Source organism: Mycteria americana, chromosome 20 (assembly GCF_035582795.1).
Source record: "Mycteria americana isolate JAX WOST 10 ecotype Jacksonville Zoo and Gardens chromosome 20, USCA_MyAme_1.0, whole genome shotgun sequence".
NCBI lineage: Eukaryota > Metazoa > Chordata > Aves > Ciconiiformes > Ciconiidae > Mycteria > Mycteria americana.
In genome coordinates, this window is record NC_134384.1 from 7,911,452 (window position 1) to 7,924,353 (window position 12,902).

Consider the following 12,902-nt stretch of genomic DNA (forward strand, 5'->3'; position numbering starts at 1 on the left):
AGGAAGGGAGGGCAGGTGACTGCAAGAGGCCACAGACTAGGAGGCCTTGGTGCTCAGACAGTACTTTCTGACGCCGCCGGCCAGCTCCACGTCTGTCAGTCCTGTCCCTCATCCCCACGCTGGTGGGGGTGCCCAGCTGCGCAGGGGAATGCTGGCAGCCATGTGCCTGGTGACTGCTTCTCTCACAGTGCCACGAGAAGAAGGTCTGAGGGTTCTGGGAGACAGCAGGCGCCCACGTGAATGACAGCAGACCAAAGCTGAGGGCTTGCTGCATGGGCAGCAAGGGACGGCCAGGCCGAGGGCAGGACTGGGAGGGAGTCTGGGAGAGCCACTCTGCCACAGGCTTACTCTTGGACCCCATGAAGCGTTGAAGCCCCCCCCCACTTTTGGAGAGCAGCGCCTGAAGCACAGGCTCCTTTGGGGAGTGCTACAGACAAGCGCAGGGCAAGGAGACTGGGCTGCTTGTGTCCATACCAGAGCTTTTCAGGGCCCAGTCAGACGTCTCAACGTAGGCTTCTGAAGCCATCTCGCACGCTGCCTGGCTCGCTTCCTGAACTTCCTGGGAGCGCCATAAACGAACACAGAGAAGGACCACATCAGCGGGCAGTTCAGCGTGGCTCCTAGCGCCCGGAGAGGCAAAGGGTCAGTGTCAGAAACGCAAGGCAAGCCTTGTCCACAGAGCTGCAAGACTCTCTCTGCTGCTGACGTGATGCGCGAGGACTGAGGAACACTATCTGTGTCCGCGGCCGTGGCTCCGAGGTGGTCCCCATGACGAGGGTCCCCACACCCTCGTCCCCACCCTCCACTCTCTCCAGGTCAGCTGGGAGACGGGCTCAGGCCCTGCAAGCGATGGCTGGCCCCTGCGAGCGTGCCTCAGGAGCCCGGCCGGAGCAGCCAGAGGTGCCGGCATGCCAAGGGAAGGCTGTCGGGAGTCCTCCGCTGCCTGAAGTGGCCCGGCTAAAGTGGGGCCGGAGAAGGGCCTGTGCAGCGCAGAAGCTCACCCAGCAAGCCGCTGGGGCAAAGCCTGGGTTGCTGCAGTCAGCAGTCCGACCCCACCACCAAGGCCAAGGAGTGCTTTCTCGGGGGTTCTGCCCAGACAAGCCTCCTTCCCCAAAATGCAGGGTCACCTTCTTCGCACTGCTGCTCTCCGCCCTCAGTTGAGCCACCTCCTCCAGCGCAAGCTGCATCTTTCGGGTTTGCTCGGCCAACAAAACCGTCAAGTTCCTGCATGACCGGAAAGTAGATCTTGTCAGAGAGCGGCCCATCCCCTCTGGGGAGCGTCGAAGCTCAGCAAAGAGGAGAGACATACGTGCTTTCCCTGCTTTGCGAGTGCTTCCCTTCCGCACCAGGTTGAGCAAAAGGCAAAGGCAGGAGGGAAGTACGGGAGCCCTGGCTGTTGGGAAAATAAGTGCAGGTAGCACGAGGTTGGCTGACACTTCTGCCCAGACCCAGTTCCAGCTCAGGAAACATCTCTCACCGCAGGGCCTTCAGGTCTGCTGCAGACACACATGTCAGCTCCTGAAAGGGAAAAATGCTCCCTTAGAGCATCCACTGCCAGAGCTGCCGGGGCTTCCCAGGAGAGGCTTCCCTAGGAAGACAGGGCAAAAGCTGCTGCTTCTTTGGGTCACCCTGCGTGGCAGCAGAAGAGCCCGTGATTTATCCAGCCACTGTCAGCAACGCTCCGTTGCAGGAGGTGCCTGTGCCACAAGAGTCAGCGCCTTTGCCCGCATTGTCCACGCTGGCAGTGAGGTCCCGCGGTAAACACCAGCTGCAATTCACATCGGCAAGAGACAGTTATTTTACTGGGGTTGCTAGTGATCCCTGCAGTTGCGTTGTCTCCTCCCTGTCGCCTTGGGGGTGGGGCAGTAGGTTAGCTGAGGAGGTGGGGAACGTGGGGTGCAGAGAGAGGACGTGCCTCTGACCGGGGGCCATCAGCCCAGGCTTGAGGGGACTGCGCAGCCGTGATCTTCAGGTGTGCTCGGTGCCTCAGAGCTACTCCCCACTTCCCCTCGCTGCTTCAGTGAGCACCGAGACCAGGCTGCATGGGCTACGAGAGGTACCTCTCCCTCGGTCCCCCTGCACGGCCCCTCCCCTCTGGCAATCCCCAGTTCAGGCTTGGAAATAGCTACGCCCTCCTCTCGCAGACTTGCAGACTAAGCAAGCCATTTGCTCCAGTGGCCAGAGCAGCAGCGTGGCTGGGAGACTCCCAGTCTTACTGGTAGTCCAAAAGCCAGCCCCAGGTCAAGGACGTAGTCGGGAGGCACTTGGGCCACGGGAGTTTCCGCACATCCTGGCCCAAAAGGAAAGCTGGCCAGCTGAAAGCTGGCATCCAGCACAGCCAGGCTGTTGCTCTCAGATGTTTGCTCGTGAAAACTCACCAAGAGCCACCGGGAGCAACAAGAAGAAGACTTTGAAGAACCTCTGCTTCTGCAGGGCCATCTGTTGCCTGAAAAAGAGGGAGTCCTGTGGCTGTCGATGATCCAAGTCTTGGGTGGTGGATTTCCCTTTTCAGGCCGAAAAGCCACCGTTTTGGAAGCCTGCTGCTGACAGAGAGCTGACAGAGCAGCGCCCAGGAGGAACACCATTTCTGTCCGCACCGTTCCACACTGCCGGCAGATCCTCCCCAAAGGAAGGGCTCCAGGAGCACCTTCCGAAAGGGAATGAAAATAATGCAGAGAAGTAAAGAGGTCGAGCAAATGAAGACTGCTTTTCAGCAGTGTTTCTGGTGTGGACCTTGCTCTCTCTTGGGCTGAGAAAGCAGGCCTCTTCTCGCTTGCCATCACACAGATCTCTCTTAGGGGTGTTTTTCCGCACAGCTGGGAAGCGCAGGAGCCTTGTCTGGCTTTCCTCCCAGAGCCCTCCCAGACCTGCACGGTCTCTTGCCAGAGCCGGGGAAAACCCTTCCCCTGCGGTGGCTTGGCTCTGCACCCGAGCGTCTGGCTACGCGGCAGTTTGTCCTACCGCAGCCCACGTCTGGGGCTCCGGCAAATGCGTGGGAGTGAGACTGCCGAGGGGCTTTGCTCTTGGCTCTCCCCGAGAATGGCCACAGCACGAGCAGCGCCCGAGCTTCGGCACCCGACTGGGAGCCCTGGGCTGCTGGCTGGGGAACAAGCGCTGCTCTCCCCTTTGCTTGCACTGGCCCTCAGACATGCCCTTTCTCCCCCCCCAACCCCGTCCACAGTAGAAACCTGTAGTACGTACACGGCGAAGATGCGCGTGCTCAGCAGATGCCTCTGCAGGGAGACAAGGGCACCTGCCAGATGGCAAGTAAGGCTGAAGAGCGTCCCTGGGCAAAGACACCCGAGAAAAGTTAGGCCTGTCTCTTGAGGTCTCCTCCCTAGGATGCCCAGCCACGCGTGTTTCAGCTCCCTGTGGGCAGGCGGGCACCGAGCCCTACGTACTCCCTCCCGGGGGGAAAGGATTTTCCATATCCCTCCCCCCCTCCCTTTTTCTTACTTTTTATGTTTGGCCTTCTTTTTTTTCTCTGGTTTCAGCTGACACTTGAACGCCCAGCGTTTCCGCGCACACTAAATATGCCAGCATTGAAAGCTGTAGCTGGTTCTCACTATCAGTTGGAACTGCATTCACTGCCGCACAGACACTCGGGGTCTGTGCTTACTTAGGTTCGTAAGGGTGCAATAATTGTGGAATAATTGCTGGAGGTGACTTTAGAAATTAAAAGTATATTCATGCTTTTTGGTAAGGTACAACATTGAAGAAGCTTCCCAGGTGGACTGCGGCTGACATGCAAGGAATCCATTCCATGGTAGTTCCCTAGGCCTGCAACCTTAGATGTTGGAAACACCAGGGGAACTTAGTGTACTGAATGTAAGAGGTACTGCTTGGAGTGTGGAGCAGTGTGGACATACCACGTCCAGGCTTTTTGATAATATGGGAACTTGAATGTATCATGGAACTGATAAGCTGCATATTTGCTACCCTGGGCCACAGTCTGTCATGTTTCTGACAAAATGCTGTCATTTTGGTGAACTTTCCTCATTATAACATCATTATAATAGCAAAACACACCTCAATCCCAAAAGCTACCTGCCTCCAAGGTCCAACCACCCTCACTGAGCTTTTGCTCTGAATTTTCCTATCTTATACCTTTAAAAGCAAAGCGAGAAAACTGTACACCAATCCTAAACAGAGGTATGTATGACTACAGTCACTCAAGCTCCACCCGCAAGGTGAAAGATAGTATAAAATGGTTTAAGAGAGAGAATGTTAGGGAAGACACCATCGTGTACCACTCTGAGCTCTGGGATCAGTCAACGGGCTGAGCCTCTCTTCCCTCCATTGGGACGCCTTTGGGTAAGATTCGAACACTTGGTTATGCCAAGTGTCTCCCCGGGACACTTAGAAATCTCTCTAGAGTTGCTTTATTATCTTTCAATGCATTCATAGCCGGCAGTGTTACTCCTGCTCTTGGTATTTGCACGTGCTTTGCAGACAGTGAATTTATCACCACTAATCCAAAGAACCTGTGTGTCTGTTGCTTTAATAAACTGCACTCTTCATTGATCTAGCAGTGGAAGTCATCATTGAACACGACCAGACTCTTAAAGTGTGGCCGTGATAGTTGATGCAAGACGACTAGACTGGGCGTGGAGCACGTTATTTGTGAATCCGTAATCGTGAAATTCAGTGTGCTGAGCTCGACCGGACTTATAACATTTCCAAATTGCAGCTGCCGCTTTAGTCAACTTTGCAAAGCTGTTTCAGTGAAAGCCCTGACAGGGCTCTGACAGGCACATGTTGACTGTGATGAGCGGCTACATATCCAGTGCTTAGAAAATAAACCGTTGACCAAGTCTGAGAACAAGACTGGACTTAGCTGAACCTAGACTCCTCTCTAAGAAGGAGTTTAGAAAGCAAGGGGGTCCTGTCTGAACCTCATCACTCAAGGGCATGGTTTCCCCCCCAGCCAGACCACACACTCCAACGCGACACTAACACTTAAAGCAACAACTGTGTGCCTCACTCCTGCAGAACCCAGCTGCCAAATTCGAAATGTCCAGCGACTGCACCCACTCGAAAGCTGCCAGCACGGAAAGCTGTAGCTGGTTTTCACTATCCCTTGGAACCGCAATCCCTGCCACACAGACATTCGCGCTCTGCAAAAGCTTTGGTTGGTTATGATGCAGCAATGCGTATGTGACTCTCGCAGAGCCCGGCTGCCAAATTGGAAACGTCCAGCGATTGCGCCCACACGAAAGCTGCCAGCACTGAAAGCTGTAGCTGGTTTTCCCTGTCCGTTGGAACTGCATTCGCTGCCGCACAGACATTTGCGCTCTGCAAAAGCCTTGGTTGGTTATGATGTAACAATGCCTATGTGACTGTCGCAGAGCCCGGCTGCCAAATTAGAAACGTCCGGCGATTGCGCCCACACGAAAGCTGCCAGCACTGAAAGCTCTACCTGGTTTTCACGGTCCCTTGAACCTTATTCGCTGCTGCACAGACATTCGCGCTCTGCAAGAGGTTTGGTTGGTTATGAAGCAACAATGCCTAAGTGACTCTGGCAAAGCCCGGCTGCCAAATTCATAACGTCCAGCGATTGCGACCATACGAAAGCTGGCAGTACTGAAAGCTCTACCTGGTTTTCACTGTCCCTGGGAACTGCATTCGCTGCTGCACAGACATTCGTGCTCTGCAGGAGCTTTGGTTGGTTATGATGCAACAATGCCTATGTGACTTAAAGGCACAAGAGCGGGCTGTCCCCAGGTGCCGAAAGACGAGCCGGCGGGGAAGAAGACCGGCCTGGCTGACTAGAGAGCTCTGGCTCGAACTGAGGAGAAAGAGGAGAGTCTATGACCTCTGGAAGAATGGGCGGGCAACTCAGGAGGACTACAAAGGTGTAGCGAGGCTGTGCAGGGAGAAAACTAGAAGGGCCAAAGCTGAGCTAGAGCTCAGTCTGGCTGCTGCTATAAAAGACAACAAAAAACACTTCTTCAAATACATTAGCAGCAAAAGGAGAGCTAAGGAGAATCTCCAGCCCCTAGTAGATGGGGGAGGAAACACAGTGACCAAGGATGAGGAAAAGGCTGAGGTACTTAATGCCTTCTTTGCCTCAGTCTTTATTAGCAGGGCCGAATGTTCTATGGGTACCCAGCCCCTGGAGTTGGAAGATAGGGATGGGGACCAGACTGGAGCCCCCATTATCCAGGGGGAAATGGTGAGTGACCTGCTGCACCACTTAGACACTCACAAGTCTATGGGGCCTGATGAGATCCACCCGAGAGTGTTGAAGGAGCTGGCAGATGTGCTCACCAAGCCCCTTTCCATCATTTACCAGCAGTCCTGGCTAACTGGGGAAGTCCCTGCTGACTGGAGATTAGCGAATGTGACACCCATCTTCAAGAAGGGCCAGAAGGAGGACCCAGGGAACTACAGGCCTGTTAGCCTGACCTCGGTGCCGGGGAAGCTGATGGAGCAGATCATCCTGAGTGCTATCACACGGCATGTAGAGAATAACCAAGGGATCAAGCCCAGCCAGCATGGGTTCAGGAAAGGCAGGTCCTGCTTGACCAACCTGATCTCCTTCTATGACAAGGTGACCCGCCTAGTGGATGAGGGAAAGGCTGTGGATGTTGTCTATCTAGACTTCAGTAAAGCCTTCGACACGGTTTCCCACGGCATTCTCCTGGAGAAACTGGCTGCTCATGGCTTGGACGGGTGTACTCTTCGCTGGGTAAAGAACTGGCTGGACGGCCGGGCCCAGAGAGTGGTGGTGAATGGAGTTTACTCCGGTTGGCGGCCGGTCACAAGCGGTGTTCCCCAGGGCTCGGTGTTGGGGCCAGTTCTGTTTAACATCTTTATCAATGATCTGGACGAAGGGATCGAGTGTACTCTCAGTAAGTTTGCAGACGACACCAAGTTGTGTGGGAGTGTTGATCTGCTGGAGGGTAGGCAGGCTCTGCAGAGGGACCTGGACAGGCTGGATCGATGGGCTGGGGTGAATTGTATGAGGTTTAACAAGGCCAAGTGCAAGGTCCTGCACTTGGGCCACAGCAACCCCATGCAACGCTACAGGCTTGGGGAAGAGTGGCTGGAAAGCTGCCTGGCAGAGAAGGACCTGGGGGTGTTGGTTGACAGCCGCCTGAATATGAGCCAGCAGTGTGCCCAGGCGGCCAAGAAGGCCAATGGCATCCTGGCCTGTATCAAAAATAGCGTGGCCAGCAGGACTAGGGAAGTGATTGTGCCCCTGTACTCGGCACTGGTGAGGCCGCACCTCGAATACTGTGTTCAGTCTTGGGCCCCCCACTACAAGAGGGACATTGAGGTACTGGAGCGTGTACAGAGAAGGGCAACGAAGCTGGTGAAGGGTCTGGAGCAGAAGTCTTATGAGGAGCGGCTGAGGGAGCTGGGACTGTTTAGCCTGGAGAAAAGGAGGCTGAGGGGAGACCTCATCGCTCTCTACAACTACCTGAAAGGAGGTTGCAGAGAGGTGGGGGTCGGTCTCTTCTCCCAGGTAACAAGTGATAGGACAAGAGGAAACGGCCTCAAGTTGCGCCAGGGGAGGTTTAGACTGGATATTAGGAAATTTTTCTTCACCGAGAGGGTTATCAAGCATTGGAACAGACTGCCCAGGGAGGTGGTTGAGTCGCGATCCCTGGAGGTATTTAAAGGACGTTTGGATGAGGTACTTAGAGACATGGTGCAGTGGTGGTTTTTGGCAGTGTTAGGTTTATGGTTGGACTCGATGATCTTAAAGGTCTTTTCCAACCTATATGATTCTGTGATTCTGTGATTCTGTGACTCTGGCAGAGCCCGGCTGCCAAATTCGAAACGTCCAGCGATTCGGCCCACAAGAAAGCTGCCAGCACTGAAAGATCTACCTGGTTATCACTGTCCCTTGGAACTGCATTCGCTGCCGCACAGACATTCGCGCTCTGCAAAAGCTTTAGTTTGCAAAGGGGCAACACTTTGTATCCCACTCCCGCTGAGACCGGCTGCCAAATTCAAAACGTCCAGCGATTGCGCCCACACGAAAGCTGCCAGCAGTGAAAGCCCTACCTGGTTTTCACTGTCCTTTGGAACTGCATTCGCTGCCGCACAGACATTCACGCTCTGCAAGAGCTTTGATTCGTTATGATGCAACAATGCCTATGTTACTCTGGCAGAGCCCAGCTGCCAAATTCAAAACTTCCAGCAATTACGCCCACCCGAAAGCTGCCAGCACTGAAAGCTCTACCTGGTTTTCACTGTCCCTGGGAACTGCATTCGCTGCCGCACAGACATTCGCGCTCTGCAAAAGCTTTGGTTGGTTGTGATGCAACAATTCCTATGTGACTCTGGCAGAGCCCGGGTCCCAAATTCGAAACGTCCAGCGATTGCGCCCACACGAAAGCTGCCAGCACTGAAAGCTCTACCTGGTTTTTCCTGTCCCTTGGAACTGCATTCACTGCGGCACGGACATTCGCGCTCTGCAAAAGCTTTGGTTCGCAAAGGGGCAACATTTTGTATCTGACTCCCGCAGAGCCCGGCTGCCAAATTTGAATAGTCCAGCGACTGCGCCCACACGAAAGCTGCCAGCACTGAAAGCTCTACCTGGTTTTCACTGTTCCTTGGAACTGCATTCGCTGCCGCACAGACATTCGCGCTCTGCAAAAGCCTTGGCTGGTTGTGATGCAAGAATGGCTATGTGACTCTCGCAGAGCCCTCCTGCCAAATTCGAAACGTCCAGCGATTGCGCCCACACGAAAGCTGCCAGCACTGAAATCTGTACCTGGTTTTCACTGTCCCTTTTAACTGCATTCGCTGCTGCACAGACATTTGCGCTCTGCAAGAGCTTTGGATGGTTATGATGCAACAATGCCTATGTGAGTCTGGCAGAGCCCGGCTGCCAAATTCGAAAAGTCCAGCGATTGCGTCGACACGAAAGCTGCCAGCCCTGAAAGCCCTACCTGGTTTTCACTGTCCCTTGGAACTGCATTCGCTGCCGCACAGACATTCGCGCTCTGCAAGAGGTTTGGATTGTTATGATGCAACAATGCCTATGTGACTCTGGCAGAGCCCGGCTGCCAAATTTGAAACGTCCAGCGATTGCGCCCACACGAAAGCTGCCAGCACTGAAAGCTCAACCTGGTTTTCACTGTCCCTTGGAAATGCATTCGTTGCGGCAGAGACATTGGTGCTCTGCAAAAGCCTTGGATGGTTATGATGCAACAATGCCTATGTGACTCTGGCAGAGCCAGGCTTCCAAATTTGAAACGTCCAGCGATTGCGCCCAGAGGAAAGCTGCCAGCATTGAAAGCTCTACCTGGTTTTCACTGTCCCTTGGAACTGCATTCGCTGCCATACAGACATTCGCGCTCTGCAAAAGCCTTGGTTGGTTATGATGTAACAATGCCTATGTGACTCTGGCAGAGCCCGGCTGCCAAATTCGAAACGTCCAGCGATTGCGCCCACGCGAAAGCTGCCAGAACTGAAATCTGTACCTGGTTTTCACTGTCCCTTTTAACTGCATTCGCTGCTGCACAGACATTCGCGCTCTGCAAGAGGTTTGGATGGTTATGATGCAACAATGCCTATGTGACTCTGGCAGAGCCCGGCTGCCAAATTCGAAACGTCCAGCGATTGCGCCCACAGGAAAGCTGCCAGCCCTGAAAGCCCTACCTGGTTTTCACTGTCCCTTGGAACTGCATTCGCTGCCGCACAGACATTCGCGCTCTGCAAGAGTTTTGGTTGGTTATGATGCAACAATGCCTATGTGACTCTGACAGACCCCGGCTGCCAAAGTCGAAACGTCCAGCGATTGCGCCCACACGAAAGCTGCCAGCACTGAGAGCTCGACCTGGTTTTCACTGTCCCTTGGAACTGCATTCGCTGCTGCAAAGACATTCGCGCTCTGCAAGAGCCTTGGTTGGTTATGGTGCAACAATGCCTATGTGACTCTGGCAGAGCCCGGCTGCTAAATTCGAAAGGTCCAGCGATTGCGCCCATACGAAAGCTGCCAGCACTGAAAGCCATACCTGGTTTTCACTGTCCCTTGGAACTGCATTCGCTGCCGCAGAGACATTGGTGCTCTGCAAAAGCCTTGGATGGTTATGATGCAACAGTGCCTATGTGACCCTGGCAGAGCCCGGCTGTCAAATTCGAAACGTCCAGCGATTGCGCCCACAGGAAAGCTGCCAGCCCTGAAAGCCCTACCTGGTTTTTACTGTCCCTTGGAACTGCATTCGCTGCCACACAGACATTCGCGCTCTGCAAAAGCCTTGGTTGGTTATGATGTAACAATGCCTACGTGACTCTGGCAGAGCCCGGCTGCCAAATTCGAAAATCCAGCGATTGCGTCGACACGAAAGCTGCCAGAACTGAAATCTGTACCTGGTTTTCACTGTCCCTTGGAACTGCATTCGCTGCCGCACAGACATTCGTGCTCTGCAAGAGGTTTGGATTGTTATGATGCAACAACGCCTATGTGACTCTGGCAGAGCCCGGCTGCCACATTTGAAACGTCCAGCGATTGCGCCCACACGAAAGCTGCCAGCACTGAAAGCTCAAGCTGGTTTTCACTGTCCCTTGGAACTGCATTCGCTGCCGCAGAGACATTGGTGCTCTGCAAAAGCCTTGGATGGTTATGATGCAACAATGCCTATGTGACTCTGGCAGAGCCCGGCTGCCAAATTCGAAACGTCCAGCGATTGCGTTGACACGAAAGCTGCCAGAACTGAAATCTGTACCTGGTTTTCACTGTCCCTTGGAACTGCATTCGCTGCCGCACAGACATTCGTGCTCTGCAAGAGGTTTGGATTGTTATGATGCAACAACGCCTATGTGACTCTGGCAGAGCCCGGCTGCCAAATTTGAAACGTCCAGCGATTGCGCCCACACGAAAGCTGCCAGCACTGAAAGCTCAACCTGGTTTTCACTGTCCCTTGGAACTGCATTCGCTGCCGCAGAGACATTGGTGCTCTGCAAAAGCCTTGGTTGGTTATGATGCAACAATGCCTATGTGACTCTGGCAGAGCCCGGCTGCCAAATTTGAATCGTCCAGCGACTGCGCCCACACGAAAGCTGCCAGCACTGAAAGCTCTACCTGGTTTTCACTGTTCCTTGGAACTGCATTCGCTGCCGCACAGACATTCGCGCTCTGCAAAAGCCTTGGCTGGTTGTGATGCAAGAATGGCTATGTGACTCTCGCAGAGCCCTCCTGCCAAATTCGAAACGTCCAGCGATTGCGCCCACACGAAAGCTGCCAGCACTGAAAGCTCTACCTGGTTTTCACTGTCCCTTGGAACTGCATTCGTTGCCGCAGAGACATTGGTGCTCTGCAAAAGCCTTGGATGGTTATGATGCAACAATGCCTATGTGACTCTGGCAGAGCCCGGCTGCCAAATTCGAAACGTCCAGCGATTGCGCCCACACGAAAGCTGCCAGAACTGAAATCTGTGCCTGGTTTTCACTGTCCCTTGGAACTGCATTCGCTGCCGCACAGACATTCGCGCTCTGCCAGATGTTTGGATTGTTATGATGCAACAATGCCTATGTGACTCTGGCAGAGCCCGGCTGCCAAATTCGAAACGTCCAGCGATTGCGCCCACACGAAACCTGCCAGCCCTGAAAGCCCTACCTGGTTTTCACTGTCCCTTGGAACTGCATTCGCTGCCGCACAGACATTGGCTCTCTGCAAGAGCTTTGGATGGTTATGATGCAACAATGCCTATGTGACTCTGGCAGAGCCCGGCTGCCAAATTCGAAACGTCCAGCGATTGCGCCCACACGAAAGCTGCCAGAACTGAAATCTGTACCTGGTTTTCACTATCCCTTAGAAATGCATTTGCTGCCGCACAGACATTCGCGCTCTGCCAGATGTTTGGATTGTTATGATGCAACAATGCCTATGTGACTCTGGCAGACCCCGGCTGCCAAATTCGAAACGTCCAGCGATTGCGCCCACACGAAAGCTGCCAGCCCTGAAAGCCCTACGTGGTTCTCACTGTCCCTTGGAACTGCATTCGCTGCCACACAGACATTCGCTCTCTGCAAGAGCTTTGGATGGTTATGATGCAACAATGCCTATGTGACTCTGGCAGAGCCCGGCTGCCAAATTCGAAACGTCCAGCGATCGCGCCCACGCGAAAGCTGCCAGAACTGAAATCTGTACCTGGTTTTCACTGTCCCTTTTAACTGCATTCGCTGCTGCACAGACATTCGCGCTCTGCAAGAGCTTTGGTTGGTTATGATGCAACAATGCCTATGTGACTCTGGCAGAGCCCGGCTGCCAAATTCGAAACGTCCAGCGATTGCGCCCACACGAAAGCTGCCAGCACTGAAATCTGTACCTGGTTTTCACTGTCCCTTTTAACTGCATTCGCTGCTGCACAGACATTTGCGCTCTGCAAGAGCTTTGGATGGTTATGATGCAACAATGCCTATGTGAGTCTGGCAGAGCCCGGCTGCCAAATTCGAAAAGTCCAGCGATTGCGTCGACACAAAAGCTGCCAGAACTGAAATCTGTACCTGGTTTTCACTGTCCCTTGGAACTGCATTCGCTGCCGCACAGACATTCGCGCTCTGCAAGAGGTTTGGATTGTTATGATGCAACAATGCCTATGTGACTCTGGCAGAGCCCGGCTGCCAAATTTGAAACGTCCAGCGATTGCGCCCACACGAAAGCTGCCAGCACTGAAAGCTCAACCTGGTTTTCACTGTCCCTTGGAAATGCATTCGTTGCGGCAGAGACATTGGTGCTCTGCAAAAGCCTTGGATGGTTATGATGCAACAATGCCTATGTGACTCTGGCAGAGCCAGGCTTCCAAATTTGAAACGTCCAGCGATTGCGCCCAGAGGAAAGCTGCCAGCATTGAAAGCTCTACCTGGTTTTCACTGTTCCTTGGAACTGCATTCGCTGCCATACAGACATTCGCGCTCTGCAAAAGCCTTGGTTGGTTATGATG